Source organism: Columba livia, chromosome 1 (assembly GCF_036013475.1).
Source record: "Columba livia isolate bColLiv1 breed racing homer chromosome 1, bColLiv1.pat.W.v2, whole genome shotgun sequence".
NCBI lineage: Eukaryota > Metazoa > Chordata > Aves > Columbiformes > Columbidae > Columba > Columba livia.
This window is the reverse complement of record NC_088602.1, coordinates 128601518-128618578: the sequence shown is the minus strand read 5'-3', so window position 1 is coordinate 128618578 and position 17061 is coordinate 128601518. Positions and strand designations below refer to the sequence as shown.

Sequence of the window (17061 nt, the reverse complement as noted above, 5' to 3'; positions counted from 1 at the left end):
TTATTTTTGCCACTGCAATCACTGGAACTGCCCCAAGGTTTTATTGTTATCCAGTATCTCAGCAGGATTCAAAACATCTAGGGACTCAGATGAATAATGAAAACATCCACAATTATATTACCTCAGGTGCAAAACTAGGAATTATATGTCTACTTCAGAGCATAAGTCAACAGTCTGACTAAGTTAGGAAAAAACTTTATGGTCAGCTCTAAGACAAGAAAAATGGGCAGTCAGTGAAGACCAGGAAGGAGCTCTTTAGAGAATGCAGAGAGAGCAGTGATCCTCCAAAAGCAGGTAACTCAACAAGGACCACTGCTAGACGCAGTTCCCAGTAGTTATAAAGCCATGTCTAACTCCTACACCCACCTTTTGCTGCTGCAGGACCTCCCCAACAGCTGGCTATAAACAGTCTGGCTATAAAGCTTCCTTAACAGTGTATGCAAGTAGTATGTCTTCATAGAAAACAGGAGCAATGGGTCGATGCATGATCTCAAGACTGTGGACTCAATCACTAAGGATCAGCTGAGACCCACCTCACTTCAACTACTGAGACTTTAGGAGGATTCTGCTAAACACAACAAAGCTAAAGAGTGATGAAGAAACAGGGGTTTCCTTTCCTTTCATTTGGAGCTGATCAGTTCAGTGACAATGCACTGTCTCTGGGTTAGAAGACAAGGAAATAGAGACTTGTTCCTCTTGATGATATGTGCAGTTCAGTCTGGGCTGAGATTCTGTTTCTTGCCCGGTCTGGGGTCCCTCTGGCTATGAGTGTCCTTAGAGCTAATGTTTTCTTTCAGCACAGACGTCTTTCCTCTTTCCTCACTGCCTCTGCCTTACCTGCATGAACAACAGGCAGTTCCTTTCCTCCCAAGAAAAGGGGGTTTGGAGCTTTTCTGTAAATCAAGCAACAGGATGTAATTGCACCTTCAGAAGAAGGCAGTGTTGTTACACCCTAACTGAAGCAGTTTAAATGAGCTGATTATTCATTGAGCTGGTTGACAGAATGCATTGCTGCTCTTCTTAAATAAAAATAAATCTGTGGGTCTTAGTTTAAACCGAACTCACACTTACAGGTAAAACAAAACAGATACAAAAATTTTAAAGACATTTGTAGAACTGTGTGTGGAGTTTCAACTAGTTCAGATAATCCATTATTTCCTACTGACTCAGATTAAATCACTATTCAGCAGTGAGTAGGACTGAGGCCTGATTTATTTTTATTACCATTGTTACAGTCATTCCTGGTCACTTAAATTTAAATTATTAAAGAGATCTGTAGGCTTATGTAAGTCAGAAAGAGAAGCAAAGTCAAGATTTTTGACAGCTAAAATGGAACTGCTTTCCATTGACCCAGCTTGGCAGAAACATATAGGAAGTCTACCTTTCAAAATATTATTCTATAATAATATTTTATCTATATGGCATAGTCATTTTGGGACAAAACTACTCCATGCATCAGTACAGTCTAGGGACTAATTGTTTTGGGACCAGCTCTTCAGAAAAGAACCTGGGCTTCCATTGGACAGCAAGATGAACATAAGCCAGGAAGAGGCAATGAAGACCAACCACATACTGGGCTGCAATAGCAAGATTATGGCCAGCAGGTGAAGGGAAGTGATTATTCCCCTTTATCTGCTACGTATGAGGCCACATCTGGAACACTGTGCTCACTGTTGCAGTCCCCCATATGAGAGATGAGAGCAAGCTCAAGAGGAGCGCACAATGTCCAAGGAGAGGCTGAGGGAGTTAGGTTTGTTCAGTCTGACAAAGAGGACTCCAAAGGAGGATCTAACTGCTGACTTTAGCTAGCTGTTGGGAGGCTAGAGAGACACCAGAGTCAGAGTCCTCTCAGAGCAGCACAGTGAAACAGTGACAACATTTGGGCAAAGAAAATACTGGCTGGCCATAGAGCAAAAAACACTTCTTCTCACAAGGATGGTTCAGCACTGGAACAGGTGTCCTGAGAGGCTGGGAGGTCTTCCTCCTTGGAAATTTCACATGTTGCCTGGATAAGGCCATGAGCATCCTGATCTAGCTCTGGACCTAGCTGTGCTGGGAGCAGTGTGGTGGACTACAGACCTCCATAGGAACCCTCCCATCTATATCTTTCTTTGAGTCTATGATTCTGTTCAGCCTTGGTCAGATGTCCAGTATGGACAGGAGCAGAACTGTGTGTATCTGAGGAGCTTTGCCGTCACAAACTGAAATACTTGTGGAGTTTTGGCTTCTCCGAGGCCACTAACTAGAATTCCGTAGTGTCACAATTGTGAAATTAGGCAGAACTTAAATGTCAAAGTTGTATTTAAGTGGTTTTACTCTTTCTTTAAACCTGTCATGTAACTTCTAGGACTAATTATAAAGCTATGACGGCGGAGTCTATCCTCTTTAGTCTCTCAATTTACTTCTTCAACCTTCAATTTTTGAAACTTTTTTTTTATTTCAACTTTTTTCCCTACACTTTTTTTGTTTAAGATGCTGCAAACAGTTCAGGACACAGAATGTCCTTGAAGCATTTACAAAACTGAATTCTGAATCTGCATGGAATTTCTAGACACTGTTGTATAATAATGAATAAGACAACAACCCTGAAGTCTCTCTCTGTGGCATGTTGTCTCTGCAGCTGTAACAGGAGTAAAATCAAGGAACTGGTTGTTTTATAATTCTACCTAGCAAATTGGGTGGATTATAAGTGGAAGTAAATTTTTACGCTGAAGAGTCTATTTTAGTCAAACACTTTGCAGAGTATGATTGCTCCCTCTAGCAAATTCTGTTATAATTTTAGAACACCAGCTGATTAACTCATGTATAATTTCCTTTGTGTTAAAAAATAAAATTCAGGGGCTTAGGTGCCATTTCTTACTTTAGTTTTATTTATCCTCTTCTGTAACCCAAACTGCAGGAGAAAATTTGCTACCTCAGTAACAATGCACAAATATTTACAAGGAACTATTTTGAGAAGTCTGTTCCAACTTTCTCGTCTTCAGACAGTACTTTTCTCCTGCTGGACTGGAGGTGAACCTAAGAGAGTCAGCATATACCCAGTAGCCAATACCACACAGTCAGCAGTAATATGCACTATTTTTTTTTAACAATAAGGCCCAGCCTTACACTGAAATAAGTAAGGCAAATTGTTGTTTCAGTTTGTGTGTATGTGTAGATAAGCTGTTGTTTATTAACATGCAGCTTACCCTCCCTGCAACGTTTCAACATACGCCCACACATTACCTTCAAAACATGGCTCATCAAACAGGGGAGCGTTCACTGGAGTGAGTTATGCATCCCAGTGCCAGAACACACAGCAACAAGACAAACAACGAGCAGGAGAGGATGAGAATATACATGTCAAAGCAACTCTATACTTCCTCCTCTAGCCCACACCTTTCAGGTTCCCAGCATTTTCAATGCATCAGCTTACAGCCAAATTCATAAAACATTAAAGAAAGCTGCATGTTAGCATTACTGTTTGCATGTCTTGAGTCTACAGCATGTAAGAGAGATGTATCCTCTTCTCTGTTGCAGAGTTCTGCCCTACTCTCCTCCCCTGCATTCTCTGTGATATCATTTTTCAGTACACACCTGCAAGGCTTTGGGACTGGCCTGCCTTAGCCGCTTGTATAAAGAATTTCTTGGAATCCAGCTATGGTTGATGAATCACATCATATCAGTTTCTATCAGCAGTTGCAATGTACTTCAGAGGATGTTCCCCTTTGTTGTCAGAAAAACGACCGACACTGGGCGTGCCTATTCACACCCATGAATGGCTTGCCTGCTCCAGAGAAGGCAAGGGAAACAATAAGGTTTCCTGGGAAGCACTTCTGGAGAGCTCAGCTTAATCAGTAGCAACCTGAGAAAAATGGAAACAGGTGAGACACATACCAGGAAGCCTGGAGGAGAGGGATGGCCAGTACCAGCGGCAGCCAAGGAAAGGCCAGTTGCAGTCCAGACAGCCTTGTGGCTCTGGTAGGATGGAGAGAGGCAAAACTACTCAGCGGGCTGAAAATAGTGCTTGAGCAACAGGAAGTAACTGGCCAGTGGTAAAAGAGAATAAACAGGATAAGAAAGACTGTAGATCAGCTTTGCATGGAAAAATACACTGATATTGATCATCTGCAGGTATCATACTGTTGTAGAAAGCAAAGATTTTGGCTTTAGCAGCCAAATGTTCTGCTGCAGGTATGTTCACAAGCAGAAGCTATTTGGTAATTCAGAAATGTTATGGTGACTTATCTGGTTAGAGATATTAAGGCAGCTTTAAGGTAGATTGCTTGAATTGGTTTTGGTGACTGATGAAACATAAGATTCAATCTAATGAAACTGCAACAGTAGCAATGTGAAAATAAATGTTAATATTATTTGAGAAAGTGCATCTGTCACTCCAGTAAGGCTGATTATGATCAGGATGTATAATAGCTGGGCCAGGGGTTGGAAATCAAAGTGTCTTGATAGAGACTTTTTAACAGGTGCTGGATCCCCATTCTGTAGTCAACAGGAGTCAAGAAATTATGTCTCCCACAGGGGCAAGATGCTGAAACAATTGTGCATAGCCTTTGGGAGAAGGAGTGTTTCCTTATTCCTGTAATGCTCAGAGCTTTCTGGGAACCGGGAACTGAAACTGGATGAGGTGGCAAGAACAGGATGACTGACATCAGCTTGCATTGGTGAGAAAAAGCTCTCATTTTCTGGTTTTTTTGGCTTGATAAACACTGGCTGGGGACTCACCCTGGGAAAGATACTGAACCATAAACCAACCAAAACAGAGTTTTGTAAAAAACAGGTAGGCAGCCTGGCAGCTGATTTCTTGTGATTTGTTGAAGGTGGGGGTGTTTCTTTCACCTCATTGCACTTACTCATACTCTAACCCCACCAAAGGCATTATCTTGCATCTTTGCTAAGAAAATAGTTGCATATACCAGTTAATACTACCATAAACATAGAAGATTTTCCCATTCAGAAAAAAGAAAATTAAGTTACTGAAAGAAAAATGGTGTAGAACTAGAGAGAGAAAGGTCAAATCTAAAAAGGGAAGTCATGAAAGACAGGATGAAAAGATTTAAACTGAAAAGAGCAAGTGAAAATGAAAAAGACAGACAAACTGAAAAATAAGCTACAGGCCCTGGAAAAGATTAACTTGAATTTCTGAAGTTAAGGCAAGAAGGAAGGTGAAGGTAGTAAGGAAGGCTGACGTTCTGAAGAGAGATTTAGGTTTTCTTACTTGATTGAGACCTTGCTTCATGATTTATTCTGGGATCTCAGATGGTTGTTTCTGTGAAGTAATCAGCACAGATGTCTTCAGCACTTCACAGGCTTAGGGGTATCACCCTTCATCAATTCTGAAAAAGAGGTGCCTGTCAGTTGCCCTTTTCAACTCTTCCTCTCACCATGTGACAGTCAGTCACATTAGGTCTTATATTGTAACCACTCCACCTTATCTAGAACATCAGTCAAATTCTCAAGAAGATAATACCATGAGCCTAAAATGGCAGGACTGAATGACACAAAATGACATGGCCTCATTTTACTGTGGGGTAAGAGAAAAAGCATTACATAGTCACATATCAGTAACTAAAAACATACAAGAGTGAGAAAATGCCAGTGGAGTAATAAGAACATTAGAAATATTGGGATGGGGAAGAGGAAGGTGAAGCTAGATCACTGTGAGACCAAAAAGTGAGAAAGTCCACACCAGTCATGTGAAAGGGTACGTACACGACATCAGATGACATAAATGGAGGCTTGTGCTGGTTTGACTGAAAATGGGTTAGTTTTCTTCATGCAGTTAGAAACCTTTCTTGTTCATAGCTAGCACGGTCATTATTTGGACTTAGTTTGAGAACAAGAAGATAACACCCCAGCACATTGTTAATGTTTTTAATTTCTCTGGTCTGAGAGCCAAGGATGTTCTGAGCGCTCTGCCCACAGGTGTGAGGTATTGAGGAAAGGGAGCATAGATGGGGCAGAGCTTGACTGACATCCAGATTGATCAATAAGACTATTCCATCCCATTAGCATTATGCTTCATATTTAAGGAGAGTTGGGACCTCTAGGGGTTGTTGTTGACTTCTGCTCTCTCTCTGGGGCATAGCTGGGGGAGTTTCAGTCAGGTTAGGCTTAGGGTTGGGTTAAGGTTAGGGTTTAGGGTTAGAACTAGGGTTAGGTTTACGGTTAGGGTTAGTGTTAGGGATTAGGGCCGATAGGGTTAGAGTTAGGGTTAGGGTTAGGATTTAGGGTAAGGCTTAGTTTTAGGGTTAGGGTTTAGGGTTAGGGTTTAGGGTTAGGGTTTAGGGTTAGGGGTAGGGTTAGGATTTAGGGGTAGAGTTATTGTTAGGGTTAGGTTTAAAGTTAGGGTTAGGATTTAGGGTCATGGCCAGGGTTAGGGTTAGTTTTAAAGTTAGGGTTAGGGTTAGGGTTAGGATTAGGATTAGGGCCATTTAGGTTAGGGTTAGGGTTAGGGGTAGGGGTAGGGTTAGGGCAGTGGAAGACTATATCATTAGTATGATCAATGTCTTGAGATACTATCAGTCTTGTGATAATTAAATAAAGTCTTAAGGTGAGAGTTTGGACAGGATCACAGCAATACTTGGCATGCTTACTAAGTCTTTAAGTCTGTTTGAGTCAAGCCTGAGCCCAATGTTACTGGCAAGGGAGAATGGAAGAAAATTAAACCTCTCAGGAGAGATTAATGAAAAATGTTCACAAGTGACTTTGTGAACTGTTCTCTTAATACACAGAGATATGTCATAATGAAAAAGAAATATTTATTTATATTAAACCACAAACAATACATAAAATAGACCCATTGTTCCTTTCAATAGCTTCTTTAATGGCAACAACACAAAGTGGAATACGAAAAATGACAGAGGCCACGGTAAAGCAAGAGCATTGTGAAACAAATTACAAAGTGATGCTGGTTATATACTCACATTTTGATTATGCACCTAGCAACAGAAGCAACATGCAATGTTTTTACATTACGTAGTCCAGGACATCTGATTGTCAGCTGCAGGTGTAATAGGTTACACACTCCTTGCATCTCTTTTATCTTTGAGTCTCTTTCATTTGACTAAATATGATAGTTCTTGCGTTCATGGGGATTATGGGGATGGACAACAGTGCAAGGCAGGATTGAGAAATACAGATCTGCAGTGCAGCATGAAGGAGAGCTCTTCCATTTGGTGTTTCTGTGACACAGAGGAAAAAAAGCAATACAAGTACAGACAGAGATCTAGGTCTCAAATTTCCTGCTGGGGCTGCATTTTCCCTCAGCATTGCAGGATTTGCAGTCTAACAGCGATGGCCAGGGAGAAGGGGACGCAGAAATGAAAGCTTGTCATTGAAACCAATTGCACTGTAATGTGGAAGGTGTTCATGCTCTCGCGCAATGTAACGAAAGCCACTTCCATCGCTGTGTTCACACAACAGCCAGGCACCTCTCTGGACTTTGTGAGAAGATGTGGTGTCATTGTCATATCCCCTAGCCAGATTGGTTGCTTCTCTTATCACCCTGCTCTTCCCTTGGTAGTTGGAATGTTCATAGAGAGTGATCTGGGGATTGTGCAGATTTTCAGTGATCAACTGCAGAGATGTGATTTTATCATTAATCTCTGGACCAACAAAGCTATGTTCACCGTCCTCAAATACAAGGAACCGGCCTGTATAGCTGTGGTGCTCATAAGCCACCCAAGGCTGACCTATTACTTTCACTGAGGAGACACAATCATTCCAATCTACATCTTTTAGATTGGCAACATCACTGGTGAATTCTTTGGAGTATCCCCGGAAGTTGGCATGTTCATAAATGATGATTTTTCCCATCTCAGAAGGACTTCTGTAGTTCAGATTTCTTGCTGTGGGAGCTGGATGACAGCCTACAGAAGAGGAAAAGAGAAAATAAAGAAAATAAGCAATGCCATTTAGAAGGCTTTTTTCACCATACACAAAATGCTGGAGAGGGAGGAAAAAAAGGACGAATAAAACATTTTTAGCAGAGGATAAATATAGAAGCAGCTGGAAAAGAGTGAGGGCATGACACAGAAACTTGAATTTGGAAGAAAATTGTAAAATGAGATATGTACACAAAAATTGTCCAGTTTTATTTAGTTGTGTGTGTTGGTTTATGTATATGCGCAAGGGATATCTGAGCATTTAGTTGAACATCTTATTGGTACATCCTAAAAATAATGAAATAAAATATATAACTAGTGATAAATCAGTTTATAATTGACACTGCATTTAAGAATTACTTTAGAAACTGGAATTTATTGTTAGGACTACTTTTCATGATCCACATTATATTACAAGTAAGGAAGTAGAGACATTCAATCAATTTCTAAACGAAAATGCATTTTGTACTGTAAATAGGAGGAAAAAAAATATTCTGCTAAGGCAGAACTGAACTTCTAGACTCACTGAAATAACTTATTTAATGGCAAATATATCTGAGGGAAAGAAACAGTTACTCTAGTTCATTCTGGCAAGGGATGGGAGATCAGATCTGCCTAAGTAACATTAAATGTCAGACTAAAATTGACAGATGTAAGCAACACAGTCAAACAAACAAACAAAATATACAAACAAACACCGCGCGCGCACACACACACACACACACAAAACACCACCACCACAAAAAAACCCACCTCGCTTAAGTCTCACTTAAAAAAAGTATATCTCTACGTGATTGTGGTAGTTAACCTCAGCTAGCAACTAAGACCACAACAGCCACTCGCACTCTGACTCCCACCCCCTGAGTGGCATAGGGAAGAGAACTGAAAGAAAGGGAAAAAGTCATGGGTTGAGATAAGAATAGTTTAATAAGACAACAAAATACTAATATATGCAAAAAGGCAAAGGGCAAAAAAAGGCCAAAACCACAAAGGGCCAAATTCCAATGGAGCTCATGTGGAGCTCCAAACAGAACAGAACCAAAAGGTCAAACAGAACAGAACTAACTAGCCGGAAGCTTCCTATATACTGAGCATGATGTTAATGGTAAGGAATATTTAATTGACCAACCTGGTTGTCAGTCTAGGTGCTGTCCCATCTGTGCCTCCTCCCAGATGCTTTGCAGCTTCAGCTGGACAGTTGCAAAAGTCTTTGGTCTCCCTGACAACAGTCAAGCTATCAATGAGTTCTTACATTCTCTTCATACCGACCCCAAAACACATCCTAGCTACTAAAAGGAAGAAGTTAGCTCTTCTTGGGCAAAACATTGGAAATATAGCTTGTTATCTCATTATTCTCATAGTAAATGCAAACTAAAAGACCATGCTAGCTACTAATAAGAAAAATTACTAGCTGCTTAATAAAATTAACTCAATTTCAGTCAAACCAGCATGGTGATTAAGAATATTTAAGCATTTTTTCACAGTTATGATTGAATTTATAGAGGTTGTGACCACCCAGACTTTATTGATTAAGTGCTACAAAAGTGTCCTTCTGTCTATAGAAAAAGTCATAATAATAATAAACCAGTTAATTTTGCTGACTCAACATTAAGATTCTACATCCATATTTGTAAAATATGCTCACTTTCACCCCTTTTGTAGCAGTGGCTCTCTTCACCCTCTCCCTTTGTAAAGTGTGATTATCCTGCAGTTGTCTTCTCATCACCTCGAAGGTTTGTTAAGTTTCTGCAAATATATACATCAGATCCTCACATACATTTTACAGCTCTCATCCCAACTCTTAAACCTCTTTCTCTTCAACTGCATTTCACAGTAGCTGTCCAAGAAGCCACTGAAAGTTTTCATCTGAAAAGTGTGCATCTCACCTTGTTGCCAGCGTCTCGGACAGGGATTGCTGGTGGTGCTTCTCCCACCCTGTGCTGCTGTTTCTGAGACACAGTTCATGTACCTGTATTTATACCTTGCACAGATGTCTTGTGAAACTTCCCCATTCAACAGAACTGAGGAGTGGCTGATATTACACTTGTCTTTATTGTCTAGAAGCCAGCTGAATCACAGTAATGAAAACAGATCAAAGTATTTTGTGATTAATTACCCAGAATTTTTTTTCTTGCTTGCGTTTGCAGTTTTTCTTACTTGGGAAGCACATCTGAGACATAATGTTAGTTTTCCAAAGGATTTCTATGTGAGATATCCAGGTGACAGAGGTGGCATAGTTTGTTGTTTTTTGATTCACTTTCCCCCTTCTCATCTACATAGCCATTTGAGCAGCCACATCAAGGCTGAGCTGGTAAAGCAGGGCAAGGAGGCTCTGACAGAGCTGCAGTGGCAATATTTCTGCTTATTTTCATATCGCAGGTTTACTCTGTAATATATTTTCAGACACACTAATTGGCTAGCATGCTAGCAAGCTGTACTACATTGGAAGGAAACAATGGGATCTTTGTTAAAAAAAATGAACAAGCTGCACTGATAGTGAGAGCAAATGAGTGACTGTTTAGCTTCACAGAAAAATACAGATGGGAAGTGACTTCTGCAGGTCTTGAGTCCAACCCCCACTCCTCATAGCTGGGCTGAATCTAAACTTGCCTGGGGCTGCTCAGCACCTGCCTGAGCAACTTGCCTTTCTGAGCAACTCCAAGGCTGGATATTGCCCAGCTTCTTCAGGTGCTGAACCGCCCTTGGAGGAGAGTGTCTCCTTCCTTACCAGCAGACATGAGAAAGCTCATTAGGACTCAGAGGAGGTTTAGTGGTTATTGAAGCAAGCAAATCAAATATCCATGAGTTCAGTAATGGTAGATCTCAAATATACCCCAGATACAGGCAGACTGGACAAGCACTGTGTGCCATACTCTGAGGGGAACCAAGGTGGCAGGGGCTGTGAGTCAGCTTTCCATATACCAGAACTCCCAAGAAAAAAAAAATCGTAGCCATGCTTACTGCTACAGAGCAGATGCACCCCTTGGTTGCTCTAGGCTGTCATTAAACATGGCATCAAGGGGCAGCATTTGGCCAGCAGAGCTTCTTTCAAGGTCACAGTTATAACATACCCCACTGCGGGATGTTTCAGGGACCCCTGCTCTGTCAGGTAGGACGCTACAGGAGAAGATTAGGAGCTGGGAAGGGAAAGAGTACACCCTTGCCAAAACAGACAGCCTGTACACTAGCTCCAGCCAAATCCTCCTGCTGCATCTCTTTCTTTCAGTGGTCTTTGTCTGAGCCCATGGTGTGTCAGATCACAGAACCAAGCTAGCACAAAAATGCATGGTGTTTTTATCCACATGGTTCATTCCTTTGCTGCTCTGCAGAGGCAACTGGAATTTGCATTCTGAAATCTGAAGGGGAGAAGCAGGACCTCACTTTCTAGCAGCATCTAGATGTGAAATCAGCTTTGCTATACTGCCACATCACACCTTTGTGGCATGGTTTCATGTGCTGCAGTGAGCTCACCCTACACTTTAGTGCTGTTGGAAGGGCGAAGGCCCCATTTCACTCCTGAACCATGGTGTCCACCAACTGGTAAGAGAAGGAAGAATGAACACAACGAAGGGAGGAAAGTTTGGAAGAACAGGGACTTAAACAGCATAGAATAGAATGGATTCATGTTACCATTGAACAACGTTCATTCTTCTTAGATTGCTAGTATGTTTTACTCATGAAATTATTTAGTTGTGTTTCTGAAAAAAACAAAACAAAACAAAACACAAACAAACATATATAGAAGTAATTCAGCACAAACTAAACATTCTCATCTTTCTTGCACCTGCATACTCAGGAAAGGCCTTTAGACAAATGCACGAGCCGTGAAGGCAATACAAAGGGTGAGTCTGAGTGTGTTTCCACTGCGCTATGGAGTGATGGGGGCAACAGCAAACTCCTACATGCCCCACTCCTCTCCACAGCGCACCAAAGCTCGCAGTAAGGCTTTTCATGGCACTAAAGAAAATCAAAAGGTGATAGTGATGGGATGTGTTGACACAAAAGCTTGGCAAAGGATATCTGTTTAAACACTCCTAAGCTCACAGAAAGAAGTGAGCTCCTGATTCTCAAGAACATCTTTCCTAGTATTATCGGAATTGAAAACTAAATGAATGTGTCTCACGTCTCATTTATATAGTGCTTTAGGCACAAGGAAGCAGCCCACTGAACACAGAAAATACCACAGGGTGGGGGTAGGAGTTTGAGATTGGAAATATTTATGATTTAGGTGTGGGGGAGATTTGAGGGATTTTCTTGACGTTGATGGACATTATATGGAACTGAACTGAATAGGCCCCTGAGGCCTATGTCCAACAAGAGAGTAAGAGTCGAGCAGCCTATGTGCCTTATGTGACTTTGTGCAGCCTTGAGCAAGTGACAAAAAGAAGAGTCAGGACCTGGAGAAAGGGATATGTGTGTGTTCTTATTCCAACAGGACCAAAGTGGCTTCCTGCAAAATATGTTAAACTTGACTATGAGTTGCACAAACACGATGCAGGACCTAATGCCAGAGACACAGCACCTGTCCCTGCAGCTGAGGGCAACAAAGAAACAGAAGAGACCAAAGGAAGAGGCCAGTGATGTTATGTGGGAGCAGCTAAAGAAGTTACAACAAAATGCAAGAACTATGACAGCAGCAGCAGGTCTCTCACTCCAATTAACACTTTCTTAGCCTATTTGGCTATCACCTCCTGCAACAGAGCAGTAACAAGGACACACACTGGGTAGGTGGTACATGGATACCACTAGAAGTTCAATTGCTGGAAAACAAGGATTGGATTAAATGTAATTTAATGCAACAGTATTTTGTTGAGACCCCTCCTGTATTTATAAGAAACTAATTAACAATTGTTTGTCAGATAAATTTCACTTGTTTTATCAGTGATGGGGGATGGAGTAGTGGATAAGGGCAGTTTGGATTTTGTTTCCATTCTAAGTCTTAACGTGCAAAGTATTTAAAATAACTATAGAAGATGTTTTGAGTTTGTACTGGGCCCCCTGTAAATTAGAGGCGCTAGCAACGATACAGATTTACTTTATTTGGACTGGGGACTAACGAGTGAAAAAACTTTCAATGCATTTGTTTTCCTTATCAGGATGACAAATCAGCCTTCTCCAATACTTGTTAATAACTGTAATTGTTGTAATTTGTATTATTCTATTCTATCGTAGGTTGATTTGTAATGGTCATGTATAGCAGGAAAATTACACATAAGGTATGATGACCCACAATGGGCATTCAAACTCACTGACAGAATGCCCCCTTTTTATTTTGGAGTCAAGAGATGACTGTAACACCACTCCAAAGTAGCCTGTCAGATAACTGTGATCACAGGGTGGGTTGTGAGGCAGTTGCACATTCCACTGAGATCTGAAGCCTTCGATGACACCATTGATGGCTCTTTAGCACCTTTTGTACCCTACTGTGCCTGTCCCAAAGTACACACCTAAGGGTGGTACCACGGTGCTGTCAGTCACATCCTCCCCTGCCTCGGGGCAGGGTGACTTCACCTCTACCAGCTGATGGGACGGGAGGGGTGGGACCCTTGGTCAGTTGACAGGGTCCTAACAAAGGACGAGCCCAGAGAAGCTGCGAAGCTTCTGGACTATGTTGTAATACCCACAGCCACTCTGATCAGACTATAAAACGAGGTTCCCACCAAAGACGCCCTTTGAGCGTTTTTCTCGGAGCTGTGGGTCTGTGAACTGGAGCCCTTTCCTTAGACAGGAACACCATCTAAGGAAACTCCTCATTTGAGTGAGTGATTATTTACTAGATATATCCTTGATTAAACCCTTGCCTAGTTCAGGCAAGTGATTATTTATTGTGAGTATCCTTAAGTGAGAGGCCTCTAGTTTTGTTTCTTGTGAGTGATGTTGTGGATGCATGTTGTGGATTCTCATTATTCTTATGTATTGTATTCGAATAATCTCCTTAACTGATATCTGAACCTGTATTTTCTAAATATGTGTAATACTATTGAAATTGAATTATAGTGTTTATGAGCGAAATCAAGTAAAACACCTTCAAAGACCAGCCTCAGCTATTGTGCAAGGCCTGATTTAGGATTTAGCCAGTGCCCTGTGAAACAATTGAATAATTTGTAAGAATTAGCACTGTAAGACATAATAGCTAACATTCTCTAATAGCATAAAGTGATTAGACCCCAAAAAAGGGGAATTGTGAGAGATTTGAGGGATTTTCTTGAAGTTAATGGACATTATATGGAACTGAACTGAATAGGCCTCTGAGGCCTATGTGTCCAACAAGAGAGTCAAGCAGCCTACATGCCTTATGTGACTTTGTGTAGCCTTCAGCAAATGAAGAAAAGAAGAGTCAGCTAGTTAGCAATTTTGTAGAAACTTTTTGCTTAGCACTGAAGTTTGTGTAGATATGTAAAAACCAATCACTTGTTAGTTTGCAGCATGTGAACAGTAGCTATTGTCCAATTACATGCAGCCTTTAAGTACATGGATGGCACGCGGACAGGTCAAAAGGATACTTAAGGAGAATTCCAACAAGCAATAAACAGCTTCGCTTGAATTCACATTGGATTGTATGGAGTCTGTGATTTTCGCCCTCGCATAGGGGTTTTTAGCCAAATTTCCCCACACCCCCCTCCTGCAGAAATAGCAGTATCTCAAAATCCAGGAAAGGAAATGTGTGACAAAAGTGAAAACAAAAAGAAGAAAACTCGAAAAGGGAAAACCCTTCTTCTTTTCTCTCAGCAGACAAAGAGCACAAGAATCAACAAGAGACACAGAGAACATCCAAAGTTTTTGAAAATGTGCAGAACTACATTATGGGGAAAAAAAATAAACCAAATTTGAACAAATGAAGCCTTTTTGTGATTTGGAGCAAAAATTACTAAAAGATTTTTTTTCATAAAATTAGGTAGTTTTTGTTGGGTTGGGTTTTTCTTATGAGGCCTAATAGTGAGCTTTTTTTGTTGTTGTTCTCCCATGGAAAGATTTCCAAATACATCAAGGCTCTTCTGTATTTATTTACTTTTCTTTCCTCTGTGGTTAGCTTCTTCATCATGGTACTACTAGATTCTATTTTCCACTAGATTGCAGAGTGTTAAAACAATTTCACTTAAGGCTGTGGATATCATGTATACATCCATCACACAGTTCTGGAAAAGGTAAAATGGCAGAAAATTCAAATTAACAAACAGACTCCTTCCCCCTCCAGATCCTCTTGTGTTCCCACACTTCACCACAGTGAATACACCAGTTTGTATCTCAATAATTACACATCTCTTTTGCCTTATTTTAAAATAATGAGGTAAAAAAGTAACATCACACATGAACTGCATCTCTCCAGTTCCCAATTACTATTTTGTCTGGTAGTTGTGGACTCAAGGGAGCAGTACACTGGTTTGTATTGGAGAGGGTTATGTGGTTGGGGAAGGTGGCTTTTCAAGTTTTACTATCCCGGCAGTTGTTAGGGCTGGTCAAGTAATTCTTCATCACAAAGAGGAAATGTCTTTCTCACTTTTGGCTCTCAGACTTCTGTTTCTCAACAAAACAGCCCCCAAAACTACAACATGGGAACATGCAACTGGACCACAGAACCCCAAACTGCAAACAGCCCACCCACTAATAAATATATTCACTGCCAAACCCTTGAAGGAAAAAAGAGGCTTCCTTTTTTGCCTGGTGTCTCACACAAACTCCCATTTTTTTTCATTTCTCTCTGCTGCTGTGTTTTACTGCACTCTCCAATTGCCAGTGCTCAGTAAAGTGGACAACGCTGCTTTTTCAGCAAAGACTAAAAGAGGGACAATAGTGCCCAATTGGATGAGTGCTGCACATCCACTCACAGCACTGGGAGCGAGCTCCACAACAGATGTACTGAAAGAGAGGCAGAGCAAACACGGAGTGACAAAAGCCTTTTAAGTCCCACTTGACAAGAAACAGAAGCCAGAAATAAAAGAGAAGAGCTTTCGTAACTATTACTTCCTTCAGACAAAGGAAAAGGTAACAAACTCTGAACAATTGTTTACCTCAAAATGGCAGAAATCCAACTGAGTTGCTGCCCCTCGGTTTAACAAATGTGCAAATGGGGTTTCCATGGCATGGTTGCTAAGCTGGAATCTGCAAACCCAAAGGCTCAGACTAATGAGGTTCTTAGTACCAGGGCCAAAAAAAAAAAAAAAAAAAAAAAAAAAAAGCAAAAAAGCTCAAAAAGGTCCTAGTTCAGAGCACCACATTTGGCTGGGAAAGCTCCTCCAGCTCACAAGAGCCACACATTCAGAAAATACATCCAGCATTTTATTTCTCTCATGCTGTTTCAGGAGGTTGTGCTCCTGTACCCTTCAGCCACCTGGTCCTCGACTCAACACTAGGTGTCATTTCTGCTTAAGAAATGCAAGAGAAAAACTGAAAAGTTTCAAGAAAACCTACCCATCCGGCATCAGATTTTCAGGGGATCTCTGTACCTACAACTCTTCCTGAAGTCACAGACAGTTACAGAATTTTAAGGCTTCAAATCTCAAATCAGGCAATACCAGAAAATGCTTTGCCATACTAAGCAGAACGGTGAATGGTGAAAGGTTTCCCCTTGCCTTTTGTGGGAGCAAGAAAGCACGCGCTGAGGTGAAAAAGAGACCACCATACGGAGAGGCAGAGTCTCTGGAGCAGCAAAGTCTTGACAGCAGTCCCGCGTAGCACGAAGCGAAAACAAAGTGAGCGGTGCGAGAGCAGCAGCAGCACCCTCTGGCTGCACGGTCCCCCCTGCCCTGCCCGAGCGGTAGCCGGCGGCTGCGCAGGGGAGGAGTCCCGCTGGGTGCCCGCAGGGCTGGGGACCACTGCCGGGCCGGGAGCGAGCACTGCTCACGCTGAGGCTGGGAACAGATCACTGTTTGCCTGCTTTTCTCGGGAAAACCTGCGGTTTCAAGGGTTGGGAAAAACAGACCTACCGCAGCACTGGACTGCCTGTTGAAAATGAATGTATTTATTTCAGCAAGCAATGGAAAGTGTGTTATGTGTGATTTGGCTAGTATACCACAGGTACTGTGCAAATTCATGAGATAAGTAACTTTCAGAGTTGAATAATGGTGAACATAACCTTGTACTAGCTGTAGCTGCTTGTTGTTAAAGTTCTCTCTTTCATGGCGAGATACTTCCAGAGCAAAATGAAAATACTATGTGTATAAATAAATATGTCTATAGCAAC

The 17061-nt window shown here is 41.4% G+C and overlaps 1 protein-coding gene and 2 long non-coding RNA genes across 3 annotated transcripts in view; 1 reads left to right on the top strand and 2 right to left on the bottom strand.

Moving 5' to 3' along the window:
* Positions 1-3972, bottom strand: part of EPHA1 (EPH receptor A1) — a 48003-nt gene extending 44031 nt beyond the window's left edge. The window contains exon 1 of the mRNA XM_021292625.2: positions 3877-3972. The gene's annotated coding sequence lies outside the window, so the exon portion shown is untranslated. The remainder of the gene's footprint in view (positions 1-3876) is intronic.
* Positions 3743-12679, top strand: LOC110361513 (uncharacterized). The gene is made up of 3 exons (XR_002418172.2): positions 3743-3863; positions 4516-4658; positions 12316-12679. It is a non-coding gene; the product is annotated as an uncharacterized LOC110361513 (long non-coding RNA).
* On the bottom strand, positions 7807-9903 carry LOC110361514 (uncharacterized). The gene is made up of 3 exons (XR_010465911.1): positions 9767-9903; positions 9010-9099; positions 7807-7865 (listed from the first exon to the last, which is right to left on the bottom strand). It is a non-coding gene; the product is annotated as an uncharacterized LOC110361514 (long non-coding RNA).
* Positions 12680-17061: the final 4382 nt, after the last annotated feature.